This window comes from Zootoca vivipara, chromosome 6 (genome assembly GCF_965207765.1).
Source record: "Zootoca vivipara chromosome 6, rZooViv2.hap1.1, whole genome shotgun sequence".
Taxonomy (NCBI): domain Eukaryota; kingdom Metazoa; phylum Chordata; class Lepidosauria; order Squamata; family Lacertidae; genus Zootoca; species Zootoca vivipara.
This window is the reverse complement of record NC_142589.1, coordinates 3,509,983-3,523,967: the sequence shown is the minus strand read 5'-3', so window position 1 is coordinate 3,523,967 and position 13,985 is coordinate 3,509,983. Positions and strand designations below refer to the sequence as shown.

General features: G+C 48.4%; 1 protein-coding gene across 2 annotated transcripts in view; it reads left to right on the top strand.

Moving 5' to 3' along the window:
• Positions 1-8,822: 8,822 nt before the first annotated feature.
• ADD2 (adducin 2) overlaps positions 8,823-13,985 on the top strand; it is a 67,433-nt gene continuing 62,270 nt past the window's right edge. For both annotated transcript variants that reach the window (XM_035120064.3, XM_088671440.1), the window contains exon 1: positions 8,823-9,292. The gene's annotated coding sequence lies outside the window, so the exon portion shown is untranslated. The remainder of the gene's footprint in view (positions 9,293-13,985) is intronic.

Genomic DNA, 13,985 nt, shown 5'->3' with positions numbered 1-13,985 from the left:
ACTTTCCCCTAATTTGTGTATTTTCATACATTTTTTTGGCTGGAGAACTGCATTGCAAAATGTGGAAAAGTGCAAATTTCAAAAGTTAGCTGTGTTTTAGTCCTCTTTTTTTAAAGTGTGGATTTAACGTTAACTGAAGCACCTTTCTCCTCCATCCCCAGCTGGTCCCCCATCCCTAAAATGTGGCAAGGTGGGTTTTACCTGCAGCTGATGACTCTCTTGCCATGACTAGGCTGCTCCTGATGATCATCAGCTCTGCTTTGTCATATCCAGGGAGTGAGGATGGCGAAGCCAGAAACCCAGCAGCTGCCTCAGCTCGTCCCGACACCTTCCGCTGCGCTCCTGGGTGAGATTCTGCATGAACAGTTTGGCCCCCTGCCTGTCGTGGCCCCCATCACCCGAATGAAGAAGAAGTCCTCTGGTCACTACCTTCCCACTGAGAACCGGGATCAGGTCCTGGGAAGGAGGCGAGCAGCAAATGCTAAAGAGAGAGAGAGGGTAAGCAGACAAAGAGACTGAGGTTTGAGAGTGAGCCCTAATGAACACACAGTAGAACTTACCGGTAATTCCAAGGAGATGTCCACTGTATGAAGCCACAAGAGTTTCTGACCTCCTAGTTACAGAATAAGTGGATAGTAGAGTTGTGATCTAGTCCAAGCTCCTGCAATGCAAGAATCCTGCCCAAAGCTGTCCCCGGGTGGGCTCAAACCACCAACCTTCTGGTTAACACTGTCCCATTGCACCACCTGCAAGGAATCTCAACTAAAGCATCCATGACAGGTGGCCATCCAACCTCTGCTTAAAAACCACCAATGAAGGAGAGTCCCCCACCTTCCAAGAGAGTCTCCATTCCACTGTCAAGAGCCTCTTACCCTCAGAAAGTTCTTCCTAATGTTTTGTCGGAATCTCCTTCCTTGCCATTTGAATCCATTGGTTCAGTCCTACTCTCTGGAGGAGGAAACAAGCTTGCCCCTCAGACATTTGAAGATGGCTCTCATAAATGAAAACATCTGCCAGTTTTACTGGGGCTTAAGGAACTGGTGGAAGGAGGAGCCTGGGGAAGTGGGTGGGGGTTGACTCTGAAGGGAAGCACCTGCCAGCTGACACCCTCCCCCATTCTGACCTTCCAGACGTCTTGGACTACAACTCCTATCAGCACCGACCAGCCTGGTCATATGATGCTGCGGCTGATGGAAACATGTCGGTTCTGGCTGGGTCTCATGGGAGTTGTATTCCCAGACACCAGGAAAGCAGCCGGTTGGGAAAAGGCTGTTCCAGAACATTATGCTAAGAAATTCCTGGTCATGATGAGCGTAAGGAAATCTGCTAATGATTGAAAAATACTTCCTGCTCTCTAGTCTTTTCTCTAGTTTTGTTCATGCAATTGGTGGGGTAACAATCTGAAACACACTTTAGCCTCTGAGGTGGTCAAAGGCTGAATCAGAGTTTGATGTGAATGTTGTCAACGTTGACAAGTAAACAAGTGTGAAAACATGGCATTTTACTGAAGGCAACTGATGGGTTTTTGGAGATGTGCAGGTGAATGTCAGAAATTACTGGATACTGGGGGCAGTTTTTCAATATTTACTCCGAGTACATGGTAAAAGTGAGACGCAGGTGGTGCTGTGGTCTAAACCACTGAGCCTCTTGGGCTTGCCGATTGGAAGGTCGGCGGTTCGAATCCCCACAATGGGGTGAGCTCCCATTGCTCGGTCCCAGCTTCTGCCAACCTAGTGATGCCTAACACTAGCAGTTCAAAAGCACATCAAAGTGCAAGTAGATAAATAGGTACTGCTCCGGTGGGAAGGTAAACGGCGTTTCTGTGCACTGCTCTGGTTTGCCAGAATATAATAATAATAATTTATAATTTATACCCCGCCCATCTGGCTGAGTTTCCCCACTCTGGGCGGCTTCCAACTGAATATTAAAAACAGTACAGCATCAAACATTAAAAACTTCCCTAAACAGGGCCGCCTTCAGTTGTCTTCTAAAAGTAAAATAGCTACTTATTGCCTTGACATCTGCTGGGAGGGCGTTCCACAGGGCGGGTGCCACTACCGAGAAGCAGCTTAGTTATGCTGGCCACTTGACCCGGAAGCTGTCTGCGGACAAACGCCAGCCCTCGGCCTATAGAGCAAGATGAGCGCGCAACTCCAGAGTCGTCCTGACTGGACCTAACCTAGCCATTCTTCAGTGTTAAATTGTGGAAATGAGGATGACATTGGGCTCAAGATGTGACAGAAAATGGGGGAAGTGCCCAATTTTTCTGACTTTTCCCACTAGCCTCCCCAAAGATTAAGAATTACCGGTAAATGTCAACATTCGCCATACCCCTGATAGATGGTCATGGAAGCCTTGCAAGCTGTATGGAGTGGTTATTGCATTTTACAAGTCAATTCCTTGGGGCTTGGCAGGGAAAGAGATGTTCTTTTTCTGTACTCAGATGGCCATTCCTCAGTTGCCACCAGCCAATGCTTCCTGGAATATTTTGTAGGTCTTCTGGGGGAAGGACTTTGTCCTTCTGCCAATTCCGCCAGGAAAGCTGTCAGGATAGAGCAATAAAATAACTTTTATGCTCTTAGAGAGCATTCTTATCAGAAAATCAGCCATGGCTAACTGTTTACTCTAGATAGCTTGGGTAAACTTTGAGGAGGTTAGTTTGGCAACCTGGTTGCATCAGACTTTGGCAGGAGGCAAATGGCAACAGCTTCTCAGGAGTTGAAGGGAGGCTGAAAGAGACTCAAAATGTCATACTCATTCCACTTCTGTCTCTAGCAGGTATTTGTGTTGTGCCAAAAATTAAAGACACAAACAAGGCAAAATCTATTTAATTAAAGACAAAAACAAGGTGTGGGTGTGTAGGTGTGTGCGCACTTGCAAACAGTTGTTTTAAATTAGGTTTTAAAAGTGTGTTTTCATTGTTGTAACTGTTCTGGGGCCTTAGAGTGAATAGCAGGTCATTAGAATAATAGAATTGTAGAGTTGGAGGGGATTCCAAGGGTCATCTACTCCAACCCCCTGCAATGCAGGAATCAAAGCTAAATAATCCTAGACAGGTGGCCACCCAACCTCTATTTAAAAACATCAAATGGAGACAACACCTTCCACTCTTGAACAGCTCTTACCATCAGAAAGTTATTCCAAATAATAACAATAGTAATATGAAGTGAAACTTCTCCCAAACCACTTTTATCTCCCTTAAAAACTCTGCTGTCTTAGGTGTTGTTTGACGTCCCCAAACCTGCAGCAATTACAGGAACAGGAACAGGATTATTACGCATATGGCAAAACTGGAGTTTGAATCTCTGTCCCTCTGCCCTCAGGCCAAATCTTGAAAGTAAACAGGGTGTCTATTGTGGGCCTCCAGGTGCATTTGAGGCTCCATCTCTCATCACCCCTGATGGTTGGCCAAGTTGGGTTGGTGCTGATGGAAGTTAGTCCAGCATCTGGAGAGCCACAGGTTAGGCACCCCAATATCATGTCCTATTAGCAGGCAGCCAAAGTGAAGAAAATGAGTCGTAATTTGGTTTCATGAACAGGTTAGTAAAAATGCACATCTGGAAGGACAGGTGATGGGAGGGAGGGGGAGGTTTTCCCAACTGCTCATCACAGGATGAGTGTAAAGGAAGGAAAAGTTTCTCCCACTTGAAGGGCTCAGGAGACACTAATCTCTTGGCTTTAATTGCTTGCTTTTTTAAAAAAAACCACAGATAAAGAACTTGAACAGTTGCTTTTCCAAGCTCAAAGCTATCGTGCCACTGATTCCAAAGGACCGGAAGCCCAGCAAAGTTGATACGCTTAAAGCCACTTCTGAATACATTCGCCTGTTGCGCTCGATTTTGGAAGAAACTGGAGGGCGTGAGGTAGGAGCAAAACTAACTTTGCAAACCCCATCCCCACCCCCACCCCTGCCAAACTTCCTGTGATGCTCACTCGAGGCCCTTCTTTGTGACTTCCCATTTGTGGAATGCTCTCCCCAAGGCACCATGGGGAAAGCCTGGCACCATCATTTTATATCTTTAGGCACCAAGCAAAAACTTTTCTCTGTAACCAGGCCTTTGGCCTTTAATTGGTATCTGTGGCCTTTAAGAAGTGGGCAAGGTGTTTAAAAAATGTTTCTTCCCCCCCCCTTGGTTTTAATGTTTCTGTGTGGGGTGGGTAGGTTTCCTTGGGCCAGATAAGGCAACCAAGAACCCTGCCGCACTGTGTGGTCTGCTGAAGAACCTCATGAGTTTGTTGCAAAACCCTGTGCTTTGCAGGTTCCAGGGCATCCCCTGGAATGCACCTGTGGAGCTCTGGCCCTGCTCATTGGGACACCTGTGGCACTTGAACTGAGGCTGCTTCCAAGCAGGTTCCTGCAACACTGCCCTTCCCTGGAAAGCTACAAGCAGAATTGCAACTGACTTTCCACAATGTGGGGTGATTGATTTGGGGTGGTGGAGGGTATACCTCACACTACGTTTTGCCTAAATAAGTGGGTAGGGAAGGTATCTTTCTCCCCTCCCCATCATTAATTTTTCCTTGAAATAAATAAATGGGTTTGCACTGAAGCACTTATGAGGGGATATCAAACTTTAGCCATACCCGGAATTGTACAGCGAATGCATTACATTCACTGGGTTTATTATTCATCTATTTTATTTAATATCCCACCTGAGTTCAAAGTGGCAGAGATGGTTCTCCCCCTCCTTATTTAATCCCCACAAAAAAACAGCTAATGCTCTGCCCATGAAATCATGCCAGCTCTTTCCCAAGCACCCCTTTCTTTGCAATTTTTCATATGTATGTGGTCATCCAAGATGTCTCATCACTGATCTGTTTTCCTTTCTGCTTCCACAAGCTGAAAGATCCAGCAGCTCAGGGTCCTTCTGGGCCCTCTTCAGCCCCAGCACCACTAGAAAGGTGCTTACCAGCCAGCCCCACGCCCCAGAGACCCAACAACTGCATCAAGACAGAAGGTGGGATGGAAATGGTGTGGGCAAACCAGGTGATGCAGACCCCCATGTGGGCCTGGGAGGAAACACTTATTCCTACCTATGTGGGGATTGTAGAACTTCACACAACAGGTAAGGTTTTCTCCAGGGCTTGGTTTTACCTTTTACCTTTTCAGTGGTTCCCAAAGTTGGCGGTGCCACCCTCTGTGGGGCAGTGGGATTCCGGGGGGGGGTCGCTAAGAGGCAAGGAGGCAGCAGGGGGCGCTGGAGGTATAAATGACTCTAAGACTTTCTTGTTTAGGCAAACCTACCCAGATGCTTATAAATGCTAATGTGAATTTTAATCTGTTTTTGCATTTTAAGTTTTTGTACGCTTTAAAGTATTGTAAATTTTTCTTGGTTTTGTCTCTTTTTTGTAAACTGCTTTGAGGTTGGTTTGTTGGTTTTTACAAGCAAGTGGTATATAAGTTTTATGAAATAAAACAAACAAATAAGATAAATAGTAGCTCATGAACTTACCCGGGTAATCCTAACCCCCCCCCCCCCGAGGCAGTAGTGCCCAATTTGGAAACAACTGATTTAAGATTATACATTTCATGTTGCTATTTTATTGCTGTCCTTTACCTCCTGTTTTCATTTCATTCTAGTTTAGTCTTTATCCTATTCTGCATGCTGCCTTCAGGATGCGTTGTCGAGAAGGCAAGAGCGCAGGACTGGAATAAATCAGCAAAGATGCAGGTGCACTTCCACACCTGCGAACAATTTGTCTTTCAGAGCCCTCCTTTGGGGCAGATGCAGGGACCATCTCTTCAAGACGCAGCACTTACAGAAAGGAACCCAAACCGGGTGTTCTTGTTTTATGAGTTTTCATTTGTTCTGTTTAAAATTACGGTAAATTAAATTTGCCACAATTATAACTCATGTTTTGCATGCTTGCAGTCTAATCTTTGGACCAAAATTCATTGTGAGGAGTGAAGAGCTTCACGGGGTAACTGAAAACTACCCCTAAATATGAAGAGGGTGTTCTCAGGAATGTTCAGTGCAAGAGATAAGCCAAAGCAGGGGGTTTTGTTTGTTTTTTTGCTCCATGGACCTGATCCTTCTTAGGAACAGCCTCATGAGCTGAGGGAACACACTACCTCAGAAGTTAGTGGAGGTTTCTGAACCTCATTGGAAGTTTTTAAACAGATGTTGGATGACTGTTGTCTTCACCTGAGATTCCTGCATTGCAGGAGGTTCAACTAGATGACCCTTTGGGTCCCTTCCAATTGGGTCTACAATTCTATGATTCTAAGGTATGTACATATGGCAATTTAAAGTGGATTCAATGAACCCCAGCCAGGTGTGTGTGTGTGTGTGCGCGCGCGCGCATCATCCTCATCTAAATGGCAGCCCCTACTTTCTTCCCCATTTACCTTTTCCCAATCTGCAGATAATGTGATAAGGGAAAATCATGTTCCTTGGGCAAGTGGATTGGGTGGCCAGGTTTGTTGGGAGGGGCTTTACATGTTTTGGGAAGTTTTGCTGTGCGCCATCTAGCACCATGCCCTTCTCTTCTATTTTCGCATTACCTGAGCACAACCAAACCATTTTGTTTCCATCAGCCCCAAAAGAAAGGATGCCCCATGCTTATTCCTGGCATTTGCAGAGAAAGGCACATTTGCCATAATTTATTTTTACTCTTAAAACAGCTGTTTTGTACAGAACTGCTCTTTGCGCAATGGCCTTTGCAGGAAAAGTGGGGAAAGAAAAAGAGTCTCCATGTTTTATGTCCCTTAGAATCATGGAATTGTAGAGTTGGAAGAGACCCAAAGGGTCATTTAGTCCAACTCCTTATGAGTGTGTGTGAAAAGTACTGTTTATGATCTTCTCTGGGCCACACTGTGGCTTTCTGTGTTGGGGGGCAAGGGGAGGGTCTGGACATCAGAGACTCCCCTGCCTCACCCTGTCCGGTCATTTTTTGCCCTGGAGAAGGCTCTCTAGGGTGAGCTGTTGGTTCCGAACATGGCAGGGCTGGTGCATTATATGAATATCATTTTAAATGCTGCTCTGCACAAAATCAGTAAATTGAAAAACATGATTTCAAAAATGAATTTAAAAATTGTCTGTTTTCCCTGACTTGAAACATGCATGAAGTTTGGGCTTTGGTAAAAGTTTGTTATTGCAATACTCTGTGAACAAAACCATTTAAAAGAAGGGGGGGAACCAGGTATGGATAACAGGTAAACTAATCCTTGCACACCTTACCATAATGGACGTCTAGTTCCTGTAACTTCCAGAGGGCAAAGAAGTACTAACTGAGGATGGGGGAGACGGACAACAACACACAGCATGAAGGCACCACACTAGTGTGGAAGCGCCACCCACTAGTGTGGTAACATCAAAGTGGAATTTAATGGAAAGTCCTCAGAAGCAGAGAAATCAGAACTATGTGACACAGTTGTGCATTAGCCCCTTGGAGTGTGCACAGCCTCACACCCACAAAGCAAAAAGGAACACTACACACAGTGTGATAACAGACTGTCACAATTTGCGTGTGGGATTCAATCATATACCTGCAAATTCAGGTTGCCCAATTAGCATAGAGGGGTTTTTTGCCATTTTTTCTGCTTCTTCCCCCTGCCCCAAAACTGTTTACAGGACAAAAGCGATGGGAGAAACGCCTTTCTGCATATTACCTGTCCAGTAAGTGCAATAAGCCCTGCACCAGCAGTTGGTATTTCTAGGAGGCTGGAGAAGAGACAGACTTACCATCATTGCCTTCTCCGACATTTGCCTTTTGCTGCTGTGTCAGCCTCCTCTGGAGAAAGGATATGGGAGCCAGCTGTATGTCATCTACTCCTCCCCTCTGAACTGCATTTAAGCCAGGCTCCTTGGAGAGCAGCAAGACCAGAAACTTCACCGTTGGTTAACTCGTGTTTTGCTATGTGTCTGGATGTTTTGGGTTTTGGTGTGTGTGTTTTGTAATGTTGAATTTATTCTGTGATTGCCAAATTGTTTATTTTTGTGATTTCTGAAATCACTGACTTGCTCTGCATTTTGTTTATTTGTTTATTCCAGTGCTCTGCGTTGTGATATTTTGCATGTTTGCCATAAGCCGCTCTGGGCACAGCTCATTGCGGAAAAGCGGCATACAGCCAATCCATCCCCACAGCAGGAAAACCCCGAATGAATGCACAATAAAAGAGTCCGTGTCGTATAACCTCCCCGCGAACTCTAAGCATTACAAACCAGTTACCGGTACTTACTTCCATCAAGGATCTCATCGGGCTGGGCGAGATCATTTCACAAAAACGTATGGGTGGGCGAAGAGCGCCAGCGACCCCTGATCGGCAGAGATGGTCCTGGCTCCCTCTCCCGCAGCCCCGCATCCGAGGCTCCCGTCTCCCGGGCCACAGAGTGGCGCCCTGGGCCTCCCGCACCTGTGGCAGATGTGCGCTACATTTCAAAGGCAGCATCTCCCCACATGCGCAACGAGGTCTGTGGATCGCCGCCACAGCGCACCGACTCAGACCGTTGGGTCCATCGACCCCCGTGCTGCCTACACGGACAGGCAGCGGCTCTCCAGGATCTTGGACGGGCGTTTCTCTCCCCGTCCTACCTGGGGAGCTTCGGGGTGCCAAGCAGGTGCTCTGCCGCCAAGCCCTTCCCCTGTCGACTCCTGAGCAGCAGCCTACTCCTACTCCTAAGTAACGCCATTAAAAACAAGTGCCGCGCAGCCAAATAAAGCAAGCCCCTTCTAAGGCAGGCCAGCAGCTCCATTGCCGGCTTCTTATTCCAGCCCCTTAAAGGAGAGGGGCGCATCCTTCCGGCCTACCCATCGGGGTCCCCCCACCCGGCTGGGGGGCCTCCTCGTGCCAACGGCCCATTGCGTCACCGCTCCTCCCTGCAGCAGAAGACGGGGGAGCGCGGCGGCTCCGTGGCCGAGGGACTCGGCGCCTCTGGCTGTGTGCGCAGCCGTCCGGAGGGGGGCGCTGGGGGCGCGGAGGGGAGCCGCCCTTTTGTCATCATCCGAAGCGGACGGGGCGAGGCGGGCAGGTTGCCTCCGCCGCCTGGTTCCTGGGTCTCGGGTCCCTTTTGGATGCTGCTGTTGCCTCCGCCTCCTCCTCCTGCCCGGCATCTTCCCCACCTCCCTGGGCGGATCTCTTTCTCCGCGGCGCGCAGAGCAGCGAAGGCGCCCAAGGAGACCAGGAGGAGGAGGAGGCGCGAGGCGCGGCAAGGGACAGATCCGGAGATCGCAGGATGGGCTCCCCCGATGGGCTCCTTTGACTGGGAGGAGGAGGAAGAGGAGGAGAAGGGACCGCGCTGCGGGAGAGGAAAGCGAGCAACCGCCCCTGCAAGGAAGATGCGTTAAACGGGTAAGGAGGAGGCAAACCTTTCGGATTTCATCCGCACCTTCGACAAGTCGGCTTTCCACTTTATTGTCTCTGTTTCTGCTGTTGTTGTTGTTTTTAAAAGAAATAAGTAAAACCAATTTGGTGTGGGCGTTGAATGTTTTGCATCGGTGAATCTGTGGGTCAAAAGGTGCCCCCCCACCCCATCTTGCAGCAAAAAGGAAAACTCCCGATGTGCTGGGGACTGGGTGTTTTTCGTGTGCTGCTTGCTCTCAGCATCGCCAGCATGCGAGTGAATTCTGAAGAGCCCAGGTGGTGTTTCTTGAGCTGGAAGCTGAATATAGGTGGGGGTGGGGGGGAGGTTACTCTTTTGCACGGTTTTCATAAACCAGATTGGCCTGTTTTTGCAACAATTTTAAACCGACAGTGGCCCAAAGCCCTGTTTGCTACAACACAGCAGCAGCCCACTGGGCACAATTGGCTGTCATCTTAGGGGTGTGGGTGGGTGGGTACACAGGTGTATTATGGATACATTGATCCCTAAAAATGAAAACCTTCTGATCTGGCTTTACATGCCATGGAGATTCTCTGGTGTTTGATCTCTGGGGATTCCTCTGGTTTCCTAGGCAGCTGGTTCACACATAGATGCTTGGCAACAGAGGTGGGTCTTAGCTCTGCACTTTGAAGTGACTGGAAAATGCTGGGAAGTGTCACTGTGGCGGCTGATTCTCTGGGCCGGATCCAGGGTCCTCTTTGTGTCTGTGAGGTTCTCTTCCTCCACCTTGTGTGCGGTTAGGAAGGAGGTTAGGAAGGAGGACAGGAGGGAGGACTCATGAGCCACACTTAACCTGGGCTTGGCCTCATCCCTGCTGAATATTCATCTCTTTCTTTTGTTTTCTCACTGTCAAAGCAAGCATCATCATCATGAGGGCTGCTGCAGCCATGGCTCACCCTCTTCCAGGAGGTTTCCTGAGTCACAGCCTCTGCAAACTAATGGGAACATGCTCAGTAGGTCTAAAGAGGAGAGAGTGTGTTGCAGCCCTGAGCTTCACTTTGACAACAAACCTACTTCCCTTTCCAACTACCAGGTCTGCGGTTGCTCTAGGTGCTGTTGTTTATCAACCAGGGTCATCCGTATTTTTATTTATTTATGCATTTATTGCATTTATATCCCAACTTTTTCATCCAAAGTGCTCAAGGTGGCATGTGTAGTTCTCCCCCTCATTTAATCCCCACAACCCTGTGAGGCAGTGACTGGCCCCCAAGGTCACCCAGTGAGTAGGGATTTGAACCCTGGCCTCTCAAGTCTTAGTCTGACACTTGAACCACCATGCTTCACTGGCTCTTGTCAGTGCTCAAACTACAGAATTCTGTGATGAGACTCCATAGTTCCTGTTTCAGAATGCTTTGAGGTGGGGGCATCCTTTCACCCCCTCCCTGTTTTTATCAGGCTTTGGGCCTGGATGACAAGGAGTGTCTGCTTTGTTGACTCAGGCGATGATCTGCTGGTGGGCTATGTTTGAATTACGGGGAGCAGAGCGGGGTCCGGCTGTCCTTCTTAGCCCCTGTTTTCAGAAGGTTGTGGGAGCAGGCTTGGTTTCACTCCAGTAGAAATGAGACACAGATTGGGGTCCACGGATTGCAAGAACCATACCCTATTCTTTCTCATCTTTCCTGTAATTTGAGCATTGATCCTTCTCTTGGTATTTCGCAGAGTAACAGAATAAAAAACAGTAGGAAAGGGGAGGCCTCTGCCCCAGAGCGCTTACAGGCTAAGTACTGGGGCTAATGGGAGTTGCAGTCAAAAACATCTGGTGGGTACAATGACGTGTCAATAATGTAAAGCACTCATCTTGGCTTCCTGCCCAAAGAATCCTGGGAGCTAATAGTGGTTAGGCAACACTTAGCAAACTATGCTTCCCAGGTTACTTTATGGGGGAAGCCATCTCTCTTAGGGCAGATTCACAACATACATTTAAAGCACATGACTTCTAGGACTGTCGCTTTATGATCCGATTTTTGGTGTCTGCGTCTGTGCAGACACAATTTTCAGCGCAGCAGAAGCAAGTCCCCGCGCCGTGCCGGTTTAGTGCAGCGCCTGGGGACTCGCTGAGCAGGCAGCTCAGTTCAGGGGCTGCTCATGGGCCGGTTAAATGACCCACGTGGGCCACACAGTTCCCAGTGTTGTTTGGGGAAAGTCATATGCTTTAAATCTATGTTGGGTATGCTTTAAGTCTAGGCTGTGGCTTTGACCAAACTCTGCTAAATACCTCTTCAGTGTCAATGTTTTATCAGGCTAAATTACTGTGGGTGGGCCTGATTTCCTTCACAGGGTGAAGGGAGTTAACCCTTTTCCTGCCTACTACCATCCCCCTTCCCCAACTCTGTTTGCGGCAGGAGGGAAGCCTCTGTTGGTGTCAGTGGGATCACTCTCCCTCGGTTAACAGCAGCAGCATTCGGGAGAAAGTGCTCATTGCGGGTGTGGTATCAGAGGAAAGTATTTACTGCCTCTCCCTGCATGCTGCTGCAAACACAGCCCAAACCGGAGTACAGTGGTACCTCTGGTTACGAACTTAATTTGTTCCGGAGGTCCTGAAACCATTCTTAACCTGAGGTACCACTTTAGCTAATGGGGCCTCCTGCTGCTGCCACGCGATTTCTGTTCTCATCCTGAGGTAAAGTTCTTAACCCGAGGTACTACTTCCAGGTTAGCGGGGTCTGTAACCCGATGTGTTTGTAACCCGAGGTACCACTGTAGTAGTGGGTTTGGGGTGGGGGCGAGGCACCTACAGCTGCTGCTTATAGTTGTAAAAAGAGACCTTGGCCTTGAACCATTAAGCATCATGTCAAGTTTAGCTGCAAATTCTGACAGCGCAGGCAACTGTGAGTCAAAGGTAACCTGCAATGGAATGGGAGCCAATCTCGTTGCATGCACTATCCCAGCGCCTGTCTGTCTCTGCTAGGCATGAGGACTAAAGAGTGTGGCCAGCATCCCAGCGAAAGACATTGAGTAGCTGCGTCTCTGGGTCTGACCTCATGCCAGGAGTGGGGGAAAGAGGCGGTGGAACATTGCATCACGCAAGGAAAAAGCGCCGTACTGATGGAACATGAGTCAGACCATTGGTCCATATTGTCCACACTGACTGGCAGCGGCTGTCCAGGGCTTCAAGCAGGGAATCTCTTCCAGCCCTACGTGGAGATGCCAACAGGGATCGAACCTGGGACCTTCTGCGTGTGTGGCAGATGCTGCAGCCCTTTCCCTCAGCACTGTGTTGAATGCAACACCTTGTTGTGCTCCTTGCTGCCCTGGGCTCCTTTGGGAGGAAAGATGGATTAGAAGTTGAAGGGAGGAAGGAAGGACCAAACAGTGGTTAGGGAGGCAGGAACAGCTCAGTTAGATCGCTGAGGTGACAGAAGGGGAGCTTGCCCTTGTTTTCATCCATGAAAGGTCTGTTATCACCAACTTTTCAGTTAATTTATTGTTTATTTCCTTATTTATTTCATAGTATTTATACACTGCTTGATTGTTAAAAGAAAATCCTCAAAGTGGTATACAAAGAGAATAAAACAATAAAATTATCAATAAAAATCACCCTTTGAAACATTCAAAAGATAAGATCAGCAATAAACTAAAAACATACGGCAACATTTACAAGTCTGGGTAAAGGTAAAGGGACCCCTGACCATTAGGTCCAGTCATGACCGACTCTGGGGTTGTGGCGCTCATCTTGTGTTATTGGCCGAGGGAGCCGGCATACAGCTTCCAGGTCATGTGGCCAGCATGACAAAGCCGCTCCTGGTGAACCAGAGCAGCGCATGGAAACGCCGTTTACCTTTCCGCTGTAGTGGTACCTATTTACTTGCACTTTGACGTGCTTTTGAACTGCTAGGTTGGCAGGAGCAGGGACCGAGCAATGGGAGCTCACCCCGTCGCGGGGATTTGAACCGCCAACCTTCTGATCAGCAAGCCCTAGGCTCAGTGGTTTAACCCACAGCGGCACCCGTATCGCATACAAGTCTGGGTAGGCTTGTCTTTAAAAGCTGTTTTTAGCAGGCACTGAAAAGAGTACCGTCGGGACGCCTCTCTGATGTCAGTAGGCAGGGAGTCCCAGAGTGCAAGTGCTACCACAGAAAACGGGCCATGGGCTTGTGCAATAAATCTTCCTGGGAAAACTGTTGACATTGCAACTACATCCCTGCTCTCTTAGACAGAGGTGGATTTAGGGGAGCGCGACCAGTTCGGTCACACTGAGTGCGGATCCTCGGGGGCGCTGCAACTATGATGTGGAATGGAAGGCAAGAGGTGGGATGGTGCCAAATTTTGGTGTCGCACCACTGACTTCGTCTTCTTCTACCTGGTTTAATATTTCTCTTGAAATGGGCAAGAGCAGTCTATCCCAACCTGGTACCCTTCAGATGTTTCCGAACCACAATTCCCACCATCCTGTGCAATGCTGGGGCTGATGAAAGCATGACAGTGCTGGCTGGAGCTGATGGGAGTTGCGGTCCAAGACATCGGGGTCGGGGCAGGTGAGTTACATTTTGCATCTGGTATGCCCAGGTGGTTGCTTAGACCGTTTCCTCCTTTTATCTCCTTTCCCTTGTCACTTCTCCCTGAATAAATTGTGTGCCCATCTTTGGAAGCTCTTCCTAATTGCAGACACATCTCCTTGCTCTTGTAGGCTTTATGTTCCAACGCTCTATGTGACTTAGAAAA